The sequence below is a fragment of the Primulina tabacum genome, chromosome 3 (genome assembly GCF_025594145.1).
Source record: "Primulina tabacum isolate GXHZ01 chromosome 3, ASM2559414v2, whole genome shotgun sequence".
Taxonomy (NCBI): Eukaryota; Viridiplantae; Streptophyta; class Magnoliopsida; order Lamiales; family Gesneriaceae; genus Primulina; species Primulina tabacum.
The window spans coordinates 47,271,217-47,285,572 of NC_134552.1; the positions used below are offsets into that span (position 1 = coordinate 47,271,217).

At 36.7% G+C, this 14,356-nt stretch overlaps 1 pseudogene; it reads left to right on the forward strand.

Annotated features, from left to right (window-relative positions):
• The first annotated feature begins 6,151 nt into the window (after nucleotides 1-6,151).
• LOC142541114 (putative galactinol--sucrose galactosyltransferase 2) lies at nucleotides 6,152-13,767 on the forward strand (annotated as a pseudogene).
• The last annotated feature ends 589 nt before the right edge of the window (nucleotides 13,768-14,356 follow it).

The window sequence follows — 14,356 nt, forward strand, 5'->3', positions numbered from 1 at the left end:
GAAAGATAAATATGGATATCAAATCTCGTACACGAAGGTATGGCGAAGTTTGAAACGTTCTATGGAAATTGCTTATGGTACAAGAGAGAGCTTCGTTCAATTACTTTCAAAATATATGTGTGCTTTGTCCGAATATAATCCGGGCACAGTTATGGAGTGGAAGCATCTCAAAGCCAACACTGAAATGAGTAAGATACTGAAGTATGATTTTTGGGCATTCAAGCCGTGTGTTGATGGGTTTCGCCATTGTCGGAAAATAATTAGTGTCGATGGTACACACTTGTATACCAAATACAAGCACAAAATGTTGATCGGTGTCACTCTGGATGGGAACAATCAGGTTCTACCGCTAGCATTTGTTATTGTGGATGAAGAAACAACAGATTCTTGGAAATGGTTCTTGGAGAACCTAGGCAGACATGTTGTTCATGGTGAAAATGGTGTGTGTCTTATTTCTGATAGGCATAAGGGCATCGTGCGCGCAACTGAAGATCTACTATATTTTCAACCTCTTTACGGTGTGCGTCGTTTTTGTTTGAGACATGTTTGTTCAAACTTTAACGCTAAATTCAAAGACGTGCATTTGAAAGATTTATGCTGGGCGGCAGGCACACAAAATCAAATATGTAAGGTTGAAGAAATAATGGAGGAAATCAAACAAAAAAAACAATTTGGCGCACCGATATTTGGCTGGAATTGCGAAAGAAAAATGGAGTTTGGCTCATGACGGTGGTTGGCGTCGTGGGGGTGATGACAACCAATATGTCGGAGTGTTTCAATAGTGTGTTGAAGGGTGCTCGTAGACTTCCTATATCTGCCATAGTACACTTGACACTTTTGAGGTGCGTACAATATTTCATTGAACGTGTGACAAGAGGTGGTCGTATGGTTCAGGACAATCAGCTGTGGTCAGATTATGCATGTCAGAAGTATGAGAAATGGGCGAGAAAATCTAATGAACATCGTGTTGCCAAATATGATGTACGTGAGCAAACTGATTTGGTTGCAACTGTTGGAAGACCAAGTCGTGGCCAACATATGCAGGTGGTGAAGTTATCAACGAGTGACTGTTCATGTGGTAAATGGACGATTTTTGGTATCCCATGTTCCCATGCTATTTTCACCGCTAAGTGGCACTCCTTAGATCCGACAACACTTGTGCAGTCATGGTATAACATAGCTGAGTACTTAGCAACGTACGAGGGCAGATTTCAACCTCTTGCAGATGAGCGATACTGGGATCCTCCAACTTTCGAGTTGCACCATAACCCGGTTAGACGTGAAAGAAGAAAAGTTGGTAGAGACAGAACGACTCGACTGAGAAATGAGATGGACAGACCGGTAGTTAGAGAGAGACAACATCGATGATGTATTTTGTAAAATTGTAATAACGCTTTGATATTTTAAAAAGAATTTTGTATGTATTAATTAAAAAGGAGAAAAAAAATTTCAATCATAAAGTCGGTACTTTTTACCGCTCGAGCGCGAGTTGCGCAGGAAATATTCCAGCGCACTGCTCGCGCTCGAGTGGTAGAAATCTACCGCTCGAGCGCGAGGTACGTTGGAGTTTTTTCAGTGCACTGCTCGCGCTCAAGAGGTATTTTGTTGTTGCTCGGTACGCTGGAAAAAACTCCAGCGCACCTCGCGCTCGAGCGATAACAAATTGGTATTTTGTTGTTGCTCGGTACGCTGGAAAAAACTCCAGCCCACATCGCGCTCGAGCGGTAATTTGTTATCACTCGGGCGCGAGCGGTACGCTGGAAAAAACTCCAGCGCACCTCTCGAGCGCGAGCGGTTCCCTCCCTTTTTTTTATTTTCCTTTCCTTCCCCCTTATTCTTATCTCATTCCCCACACATAATTTTAACTCCATATCTCTCCTCTCTCTCTCTTAAAATTTTTCTCCAACACTCCCTTGCAAATCATACTTTAACACTCCAGTCATCTTCTCCAACATGGCTCCCAAGAAGGTGAAAGGTAATCCCAGCTCTTCCTCTTCTTCTTTCGATAGCACTCGATTTGTGAGTGAGGCGGCTTGGGCCCGGTATGACCATGTCAAGATTCATAGAAACCCGGTTATCAAGTGGGGATTTCGTAGAAAACATGAAGATCGATACGTAGGGCCTCTTGTGGGGTTGGACAGGCGGGGATGGGAAAAATTCGGAGCTCAACCTAGAGCGGCGGTGGCATCGGTGGTGCGAGAATTTTATGCAAATGCGGGTGAGAGGATGGACGACAAGGCCTTTGTTCGGGGGTAAACATGTGTCATTTGATTCGGGTACAATAAATGCATTTTTAGAAACGCCCGATGTCGATGATTCGGCCTTCCAAGCTTTGGTTGCTGAACCTAACTACGCTGTGATAATCGACACCCTGTGTCATCCAGGGGCTATCTGGAAACTAGTAGGGGGGTCACCAAGTTGTTTTGATGAGAAATATCTGACGTCCGATAATGCCATTTGGTATTTGTTTTTGGGAAGGAGAATGATGCCAGTCTCACACAAGATTGAAGTACAAAAGGAGCGAGCTGTGGTGCTATATGCGTTATGTCAGGGTTACAACATCAACGTGGGAAAGCTCATCAATACTCAAATAACGATGAGCGTTCATAATAGACACATCGGACTTTTCTTTCCGACTATCATATCAGAGTTGTGTGCGATGGCTGGGGTTGTGTTCCGTGATGATGAGGAGTGGCTGCAACCAATGAAGCCCATTTCTGGACAGGTCTTGCAGCGGAAATATGCGAAATGATAGGCGGAATTGCAGACTGCATGCGAGAGATACAGGTGGATCGAGCACCGCCGCCCCGCATCGCCCACAACCGCACAGGCGGTCCCAAAACGACAAACTAGATGAGGCTCTTGCCTTCATGGCTCATCAGGAACAAGTCAACTTGAACTACAATGAACATTTCTCCTATGTAGAGTCCATGATGCACACAATGCTAATCCAGAGGGGTGTTGACCCAGGGACCATCCCTCCACCTCCGCCGTTCATTCCTTCGTTCCATTTTCAGTATGACTATCAGCAGCAAGGGGATGACTCGGGAGTGCCACCACGAGAAAATGACGAGGATGAGTCGTGAGCAACCATTCATGATGATAGCTGAATGAGGTATGTGATCTCATGCTTTTCTTTGTTAATTACTGTACGTTTGAGAAATTGCATGTACTACAGTTTGTGATTCTTTATTTTTAATGTACTGTTCGCAGATGAGCACGGAATAAAGAAAAAGAACAAATTGGAGGACATGGATGTCACTTGTGTTTTTTCATCTTATATTTCGCTTGTGTATTTTCTTGTGTTGATATGTGTAAATGTTAAATTGTGTAATTATGTAATTGTGTATTTTCGCTTATGTTAAATTGTGTAATTATGTAATTATTTTTTTCATCTTAACTTTCGCTTGTGTTATCTTTAGCTTTGTTTAATTGTGTATATCTTTGTTTTTATTCCATGCGAAAGTTAAGATAAAAAAGTTAATGTTTTAGGTGGATCTTTGTTTAATGTTTTACCAGTAAATGATATAAATGGTTCGCTGTTCCACAATCAGGTGGATTGCGTTTTCTCGTCCCTCTACGCAATCCTACATTTTCAGGATTTTTCTCGTTCGAGTAACCTGGAAAAGTTATAGGTGAAATAACATCCCTCTGTGGTCGAATGTCATGCAAAAGACGTTGAGGACCAACATTAAGAAAATTTGTAAAACTTATGTTCGACCAAGACGGAGTTTGAAAATCCTGCTGACCAAATGAACGATAGTCAACAATCCCTGAATCACTGAACAAAACAGGTCGAGTAGTAGAGGTTCCTGCAGTATTCAACTCAGTAGACGGAATAGTATTAGAGGTTCCTGTAAATCCACTTGGTTGGCTAACCATATTACTTCCCCACACCAATGATGATTGATGAGAAAAATGAGAAGGTGTACTGAAATGTTGTTGGACATTAATTTGTCCGGCAAAAGTAATGTACGGATATGGTTGAAAACCAACGACATTAACTTTAGGTGATATGGTGCGTATGGTTATTCGATTATACCATTGAAAGTAGTCTTCGTCAGTTTGCATCGATCGCCCATGACGTACCCATTTAGCAACATACCTCAATCTACTATTCCACAACTCAATTGAATTTTGATGATATTCTCTCCAATTAGTATTTCGATGATCTACTCTCGTGATATTATGCATGTCATCATTGTCCACGGTAGCCACTGGAATTGATTGTCGTCTTCGGAATTGTTGCATCACCCGATTAGGACGATGCATCTCCATGATGTCAAAGCAAATAAGGGAACAAACACATCGCCAAATTTTGTTGTCGTATGAATCAATAATTGTCTTCACATCTATGTCATTCTTCTGATAAACGATCCAATTAAACTGTAAAAAAAATGTTCAAATTAAAAATTCATTTAATCAAAACAAAAAAAAAAAATTCATTTAATCACTATTAAATATTAAAATTATATAATACCTCATTATGATTCATACGATCTAAAGAATCCCTTATAATTCTTATAGAATGTGTTGGCGAATGTGTGTAGCTAAATCCAATTTTTCACCTACAATTTAACAAAAACAATTACATATCAAAAAATTATAAGAGATAAATTTGATATTATACCACAATAATTTTTATATATTACCGTTCATCATATAGAGAAACTGGAATAATAGCATCTGGATCAGTGGGAGGTACAACTAATGTTAACCCATCTCGGTCGGGATTAACACATTTAATCCTGCTCCATGCCCATATCTGCTTATAATAATAAAAATAGATCAACAAAATTAACAAAAACATTGTGTTAAATAATCACATTACATTAATTATACCTGCAGGATATATAAAGATCCAGCCATTGTAGTCTTCTCTGTATCTGACGTGTTACACAACTCACGGTATAGAAATGCTAAAACTGTACTACCCCAACTATAAGACTTGACGTTATCAATATCCCGTAGCAGTTGCAAAAATATTAGTCTAGCAGATCTTCCATGATAGTCAGGTAGCATTATTCCTCCAATAATCATTAATGCTACACAACGGGCATATTTCACAACATCTACTTCTAAAGTATCATCATTAACAAGGTTAGATATGTAATGATCGTATAGTGCAATCATAGACAAATGACCACCTTTCAAATGTTTGGATGATGGCAGAAATCCCAACAAATCCAAACAGATGTGTTGCCATTCCTCAACTTTATGTAACACATCTATTCCAGTGACTGCTTCATCATCAATTATTAGACCCCAAATTATTGAAAACATCTTGTAATGTGACTGTTTCACCACATGTAAAATGAAAAGTGTGTGTCTCGCGTCGTTAACGTTTAACAAGAGCAGTAATCAAATGATTATAAAAAATTTGTGAACCACATTCTAAAACTCTATAAAAACCCATATCATTCAAGTATGCAAGTACACGATTGTGTATGTAATTATCGGTGAACAACTTCCAAATCAAATTGTCTGATCCTCTTCACTTTGACAATATCATCAACTGTTACGGAAGAAACTGTAGATGACATATGTGTCGCTTGTAAATAGAGGACACTGGATCTTCTGGAGTTCGATTACCTGCCATTCTTGAAAAGTTGTCGATCTTCTGAAAAGGTGAAAAGGAGAGAGCGATAGAGATGAAAATGGATGCGGAAGAGGAAGAAAAGAAGTGAGAAAATTAAGAGGAGAGAGTGGGGATAAGAGATGTGAGGCGGAGGGGTAAGGGAGAGGGGTCCGCGCTTAGTAAGCGCGGACGCTGCGCCACGTTTGGCAAAAATTTGTGAAAGACGGTCTCACGGGTCGTATTTTGTGAGACAGATCTCTTATTTGGGTAATCCATAAAAAAATATTATTTTTTATGCTAAGATTATTACTTTCTATGATGAATATCGGTTATTTGGGTTATCATTGAAAAATATTATTTTTTATGCTAAGAATATTACTTTTTATTATGAATATCGGTATGATTAACCCGTCTCACAGATAAAGATTCTTGAGACAATCTCACAAAAAACCTACTCTAATTTTTTATTGCAAAAGTTCACATTTCCATAACATACAACACTCGTAACAATATAAATGTAAATATAAACGTGTACGCGTAAAAGCCTGTGTCCCGTTGCTGTCGCCTGTTGGAGCTATTTGGACTAACATGCCTCTGTTTCCCTATATAAGGCCGAATTCTGAATCATATTTCCTCACCCTTGATTTCAATTTCTATGTTTATTCCCGTTTCTTGAAATTTTGTTAATTTCCAAGGTTCTCCTTGCGTTAAAAAGGTTAACAAAATAATTCTGTTTATTTATTTAGTTTTACCAAAAGACGTAATGATCCCGTTTTCTTGATTAGTTCATTCATACAAGTTTCTTAGTGGGATTTTTGAAATGATTTTTGCAGCAAACTTATAGGCAACTGCAAAAATGACGATCGGAGCGGTGCCGGTTATCAAGAATGGCTGCCTCATGTTTCGTGGCAAGGTTGTCTTGACAGGAGTTCCCGAAAATGTCATCGTTTCGCCTGCAAATTCTGGATCGGCTTTTCTGGGAGCAAGTTCATCTAGCTCCAGTTCTCGCCATGTTTTCAATCTTGGAGTTCTCAGGCTAGCATTTTCTTTGACTCATGGTTGCATTTTTTTTTTTGTGTAGATTATAGGTTATAGTTTCAGGTTTTCACTCCTGAGTTTGTAGAAGAAAACAAAATGGTGGATTAGTCGGGAAAAATGTAGAAGCCTGAAAACAATGTCTAGAAGTATAAATCAGCGTGTAACATTTTGATGAGGGGCATCCGAGCAGTAAAGATCACAAATTTTTAAAAGATACTCATGAAAATTGAATATTTTTCATTTGATGACATTGTGTTGATATGATTTCATCCAGCTTTTAAGTTCTTGTTTTATGCGCTGTGAGCAATGTACCTGTATTATTCATGTTTGTCATGTACATTAAAAATCAAGCAGAAAATTTTCGAATTGTTTGAGGTAGGCGATTAGCCACCGGATCCAATCGTCGCTTCATTATGCAAGTTATGTGATTTATTCCCCCAAGAACATGGCATGAGGCGTAGCTTCACTAGGGACTAGGGTGGGCTTCAGCAGTTTAGCCCAGCCTAGTCTCAGATTAATATGTATATATATTTATATATTTTAAAAATTTTAGTCATTGCTCAAAATTTTTACACGTGGATTTCTATGAGTTTTAAATAATATAGTATTTGAGCTTATTCGGTATCTATGTGGTTATCTTAATTTATATATTTACTTATTCTAATTCTACACTTTATATGTATTGTGTTGTTCTGATCATAAATATGTATTTACATAAATATATTGAATAAACTAAAAATATATAAATACTAAATAATAATAAAATTAAGTGATAATTATTAGAATATAAAATTGTATAACTTAAATTATTTGAATGACTAATGTCATATGTACATTCAATTTTTTTACTTACTTTACTATGAATTTAATTTAAAAATTCATTATTATAAATGATATTTATTATATATTTGATATATTAAATTTTTACTATGATTTTAAAAATTTATCTAGTTCATATTATACAAAATATAACAAAAAAATTAAAAAATACATTAAATAATATTTACATTTTCAATGTCCAGCCCACCCTATTTTAAAATCTTGGCTACGCCCGCATGATCAATGCATAATTTTTCCAGGGACTGCAAGTTCGTGTGTCTCTTTATGGCCAAGATCTGGTGGATGATACCGCGTGTCGGAAAATCTGCCAGTGACATTCCTATGGAGACGCAAATGCTTCTACTGGAGGTAGATCAAGAACCTGTTCTCGATGTAGCGGTTGAAGAAACTCCGGCAGAACCGACGAGTGGAAATAAATTTTACGTTCTTGTTTTGCCTGTTCTGGATGGAACATTTAGAACAAGTTTGCAGGGTACTAAATCAAATGAGCTCCAATTCTGCTATGAAAGTGGTTGGTTTTCAAATCTGACAACGTTATTTATCCGTTTTGGTGTACCAATTTGCTAATTTATTGATCAGAATGCGTTGCTTGTTCATTGCTTAAGGTGATCCTCAACTCCAAACTTCTGAAGCAATGGAAGGAGTTTTTGTTAATTCAGGGGATAACCCTTTTGAACTTATCAAGGATTCGATCAAGTATGTTTTTTTACGCTATCAAAACATTAAATCTGGTGTATTAATTTTGAAGATGTATTGAAATGGAATCTGTCATTTGTATGTGTGCAGAATTTTGGCTAAACACAAGGGAACCTTTAGTCACCTGGATACCAAGGAGGTAAACATGATAAAAGAATGAAAATTCTTTCATATAAACGATGAAAATTATCGAGATTTTGAGATTAATATATCGTTCTTTAAACGACAGATTCCTGCTCATTTAGACTGGTTTGGATGGTGCACTTGGGATGCATTCTACACTGAAGTGTCACCAAATGGAATCAAAGAGGGCCTTCAACGGTTAGATTACATGTGGGGCCCTTAACTCCTAATCGTTATCACAACACAATCTGATTAGGGTTAATTAATTATAGCAGAAAACGAGTTTAAATTATCTTTACAAGGAGCCCAAAACGTGTCAACTGTAATTATAATACTTAAAATAGTATATAATATAGTCTCGTCTCAACATGTCACAATATAAAACAAACCCACACGTAATCCAAAACAGCTACAAACAAACAAACTCATATCCTCGGGACATGCCCCGGTATATATAAAGACATATACATATATACTGGGATAAACACTAAACCTCAAATCAACCATGACTCCCTCCAGAAGTATCATCTCCAGTCTCCTGATAACCTGAAGTACCTGTCATTGTCAACATACAAAGACAACAACAGCCCCCTCTGGGGTGAGCAAAGCTCAGCCTGAAGCAACCACAATATATACCACAGATATCTAAACAATGATATATGATATGCAATGCATGTATGTCGTGGAGGTATCAGGTCAAATGCCCATCCACTGAGCACATGTCAGAATCAATCGAATCTCTATCAAATCAATGCTCGAGCTGGCACACCGGCCTCAATCAGGGATACTCGTATGATAACGTCGAAAAAGCGTCATCAAATCCCAAATCTCAATCAATCATCGAGGCCACAAATGACTATGCTTTAAGGGTCATGTAATACCAAACATAGCATCGTGTTCACAAACCCCAGAATCAAATCAAATCATATCAGGGTATTCCAAGGATCATAGCTCAACGTGCATGTCATGTATGCCACATAAACTCAACAAATAAGGCATATAGACATGTATTCGCAATCCAATCATTCAAACCAATCAAACATATATCATATGATACAGATACCTGTCGTATGTTACCCGGTCGCAACATAACTCAATTCTTCGTTCCAATCGATGTAGCTTGAAGATATCAGTTTAAAATTCTATCTACATAAATAACACATTTATTTCAATCAATAACATCATTCAAAATCATCAATATAAGTTTCAAATATCTTTTGAAACTTTGAAAATTCATATAAAATCGAAATCATAACATAATTCAATTCCAACTTCGAATACGAGTTTGCTTGTCGGTTATTCTACCACATATATGAATCTCGACTTCAAATACATGCTATTCCAGCACTTTAATATTTAGAGCTGCTGAAACCAAAAGAATCTTACCTCAAAAGGAAGCTCTCGACGCGAGGATTCCAAATATATAATTTGTTTTAAGTTTGGATAATGTTTTGAGGTGATTTTATACAAAAGAAATCGATTTCCAACTTATTCTCTCGAAAATTCAAAGGAAGAAGGAAGGATATGTATTGAAAATTCATCCTTATCACCCTTATATCGTGCACAACAGAAAGCCGCGCGCGGTGACGCCAAAACACGCGCGGCCGCGTGCCCAGTACTGCCCGTGGCGCCAAAATACTCTGTCCGAAACGCTATTTTAGGTTTCGAATTAGCAAAAGTGGTAAACATGAAAGTTGTAGATCTATGTCTTGGCTTTCATTTGCCACTGACCTCACTCAATTTGGATATCAGATGCGAGAGTTATACTCATTCACCCAAAATATGTCAGTGCAAGAACTGCAACGCACACGATACAATTCGAGATTATTTTGCCCCTATTTCCAAATGGATTTAGACAAAACTCAAAACATGAAAGTTTTAGTACTATGTATTAGCTTTCCAATGAAATTAGTCTCAAGTCATTTGGACTAACACTCAATTAATTATGCTAAAAACCGTAACATGTGTCACTTTTCTGTTGCGGTTCAGCACACGTTTCAAACACAAATCAATTTCTAATATAATCTTTCATTATCACAACCTATTTTCTCACTTTCATTGTCATGATATACATCCTACATATAATCACATGACAATTTCATGAATTATCGATAATCAACATAAGATTTACGATAATACAATATACGGTCCTTACATTACAAATCCAAGATATGGAAACCACAAAGTTACTATTTGAATAGTGTAAGAATTTATATACATGGGTTAATGGTAATGGGTCGCCCATGAGGGCTAACCCGACCCGACCCGACCCGACCCAACCCAAACAATTCAGATTAGTAATTTGAATTTATTGGAGGGAGTGGTTATTGTCTAATAACCTCCCTAATCTTCCTACATGATTAATTAAGACTAGTTACTCTGCACACGCGATGCGTGTGTGTACAATCTTTTTTATTATTATCGTTGGAACTAAAGTGAAATTTGACAAATTATGGAGGGACTAAATTGATATTTGAATGGTTGAAATAAAAAAAATAAAAATAAAAGTGTGTGTTGAAATTTAAAAAAAAAACAAAAGTGTAATATTAGTATCATACAAGGGTAAAATTGGAAAAAAAAGTTGGTGTCCTCTCTAGATAGTTATTATCATGTGCTCACACTTAATAATATAGTATAGATAATCACAATTATCAACAAATGAAGAAGTTGCCAAGACATTCATTTTTCATTGCACACAAATCATATCACAATTATTAAGCATTTGGATTGTGCAAACTTGATTTTTTTCCATCCGTAATTGGTATCGGACCATCGAAAAAACATTGTTATCTCTGGAACAAAGTTTAGTTATTCAACTACAAAGATTCTAAATCAAATAATGAATTTATTCGATAATCATATGTGATATTCGAGTGTATGAATCGTGATATGATCTGCGTTTATTGAATTATATTACTTGAATTCCATGTTATAGTTTCAAAGAAGGGGGTATTTCCCCTAAGTTCTTGATCATAGACGACGGTTGGCAAGAAACGGTCAACGAATTTATAAAGGAAGGCGAGCCTTTGATAGAAGGAACACAGTAAGTTTCTATAGTTTGTCTGGATTAATTGAACCTTGTTATCCATTCGTTGTAATGATTGTTATGATGCTTCTTTTGGTGTAGATTTGCTACAAGATTGGTAGATATCAAGGAAAATAGCAAGTTCAAGGGAGAATTATATGGTTCGAGCGCAAATCTCAAACAATTGATCCATTATATCAAAGAAAATTACGGCTTGAAGTAAGATTCTCGAGTGAAATGGCAGTTTAAGAAAAATTTTTTGATCTCAAAGATTTCTAAACCACAAGCTTCATGGTATTTTGCAGATATGTTTATATCTGGCATGCTTTAGCTGGTTACTGGGGCGGAGTCCTTTCTTCATCTGAAGCACTGAAAAGATACAACCCTAAGCTCGAATATCCAGTCCAATCACCTGGTAGACAAGGGAATATAAGAGACGTAGCCATGGATGGCTTGGAAAAGTTTGGAGTCGGATTAGTCGACCCCTGAAAAATTAATGATTTTTACAACAATATGCACAGTTATCTTGCTAGTTGTGGTGTGGATGGAGTAAAAGTCGACGTTCAAAATTTGTTAGAAACGTTAGGCAGAACGCACGGAGGAAGAGTTTCAATTACTTAAAGAACATCATGAAGCTCTTGATGAATCTATGGAGAAAAATTTTGGGGAAAATAATCTAATCTGCTGCATGTGTCACAATACTGACTCAATTTTCAGGTAAAATATACTTAATTATAGCCTTGTTGAATATTGCAGAGTTTTTATTTCTTCTTGAAGTAATGTTTTTTATATCTTACATCAATTCTTAGTTTGAAGAAGAGCGCGACTGCAAGAGCATCTGAGGATTTCATGCCAAATGAACCAACTTTTCAGACACTGCATATTGCATCAGTTTCTTTCAATAGTCTTCTTCTAGGCGAAGTTTTCGTGCCAGATTGGGATATGTTTCATGTAAGAGTTGTTGTGTTCTTGCAAATTCGTCGCGATAAGAACAATGATCTGATTTGTTCCTCGGAATTTAAGTGACTAATATTTTCTAAACACCAAACTTCTTCTTTTTGATATGTAGAGCAATCACAACACCGCTGAGTTCCATGGGGCGGCAAGAGCAATAGGCGGGTGTCCTGTCTATGTAAGGTAAAACCATGTTGCTATTTTCTCTACTCTACTAAAAAGAAAGTAGTCTCTTAACCTACTGTTTTTCTTTACTCATCTATTTGATTGTGTGCTATTACAGTGACAAGCCAGGAAAACAAGATTTCAGCATCCTAAAGAAACTTGTTCTGTCTGATGGATCCATCTTAAGGGCTAGATATGCTGGCAGGCCAACTCGGGACTGCCTGTTTATCGATCCAGTCATGGATGGAAAGAGGTAATAAAATCTCTTTTTTACCATTTACTCAATTTTATAAAACCAATTGTTTGCTGCTGATGCGTTAAAATGATCTCTTGTAAAAATGCAACTCGGATCTCAAGTGGCCATATTTTAGCACGTTGTTAACATTTTTTCCTGAATTTATCAACAGCTTGCTGAAGATATGGAACTTGAATAAGCGAACAGGAGTAGTAGGAGTTTTCAACTGCCAAGGTGCAGGAACCTGGCCAATGAAATAAGCTCCTGAATCCACTCCAACCTCGAAAGCGATAGCTGGTTGTGTGAGTCCCCTTGATGTCGAATTTGTTGATGAAATAGTAGAGGAAAGTTGGAATGTAACTATGTCGTATTCAGCTCTAACTCAGGTTATTTCATACCTACAATTCTCTTTAGCCAATGCAACAGTATGAAATCTAGTAGAAATTTGATTTCTGAACTGTTTAATGTTACAGGGTCACTATCCGTTGTTCCAAAGGACAAAACTGTTGAAGTTTCTTTGAACATCTTAGAATGTGAAATATTTACCATCTCTCCCATAAAGGTGAGCTAAAATCTTGAAAACTTTCCCATTTCATTAGATTTAAACGAAACACTGGACTTGGACTAAATATTATGATTATTTGCATCAGAAACTCAATGAGAAAATGTATTTTGCCCCGATTGGGTTGATCGAAATGTACAACTCTGGAGGAGCAGTTGAAGATTGCACCATTAATGATGCAACTGTTACAATCAAAGCTAGAGGGTCTGGATTATTTGGAGCATATTCAAGTATCAAACCAAGTTCTTGTAAAGTAAACCAGAAGAATGAGGAGTTCACATACCATTCTGAGGATGGGTTATTGAGAGTAAATCTTGGAAACGGCCTTAGCTTTCAAGAGATTGAGATTTCGTATTAAGGGTGCTTTCATGTGATGAGTGATTTTCAAGAAATTATTAGTGGGAATAAATGTATATTATTATGAGTTTCCAATGGGAAATTTGGGAAAATCTTGAATGTATTACTAATCTTTGTATATAATTTCAAGAGATTGTAGCACAACTTTTTCCAAAACTTTTTAGGGTAGCAATGATCATATTAATTTTTATTGTTTTTATTTTTGTGTGTGTTTGTTGTATCTTTCACATGATTCATAAACTCACATCTATATTTTAAGTGATCTTGGTTTTATTTCCAAGTGATCTCCCAAGGGGAATAAAACCAAGATCCTTAAAAATATAGATGTCAGTTATTGGTATACTAAAACGTGATAATTACATCAAATAAATCGTGTTTAAATAACTTGATGGATGGAATGAAAGAGATACATAAAGAGATACATGTAATACCTAAAACAAGCGAACTCAATTTAAACATAAAAAGACACATACACAGTGTTTGGAAATGTCAAATACAAATTTTTTCTTAGCATTCTGGTTACAATTATTTAGCCATTACTCCAAATTTCTAGAATTATAGTTTCACAGTTAAAAGACGAATGCATATTCAGAGTAACCTTATTATAAATACATTGTCAATCCAATGTATCAAATGTTCTAATTACCATGTAGCTGAGTTTCTCGACTATTCAGTGAAACCTAAGGAACTGATGTCTCGCTTCCAATGCTTAATGAGCCATCTATACTCTTGTCCACAATTGAAGGTCATGAAAAATGTTGCCCACAGGGATCATGATAAGTG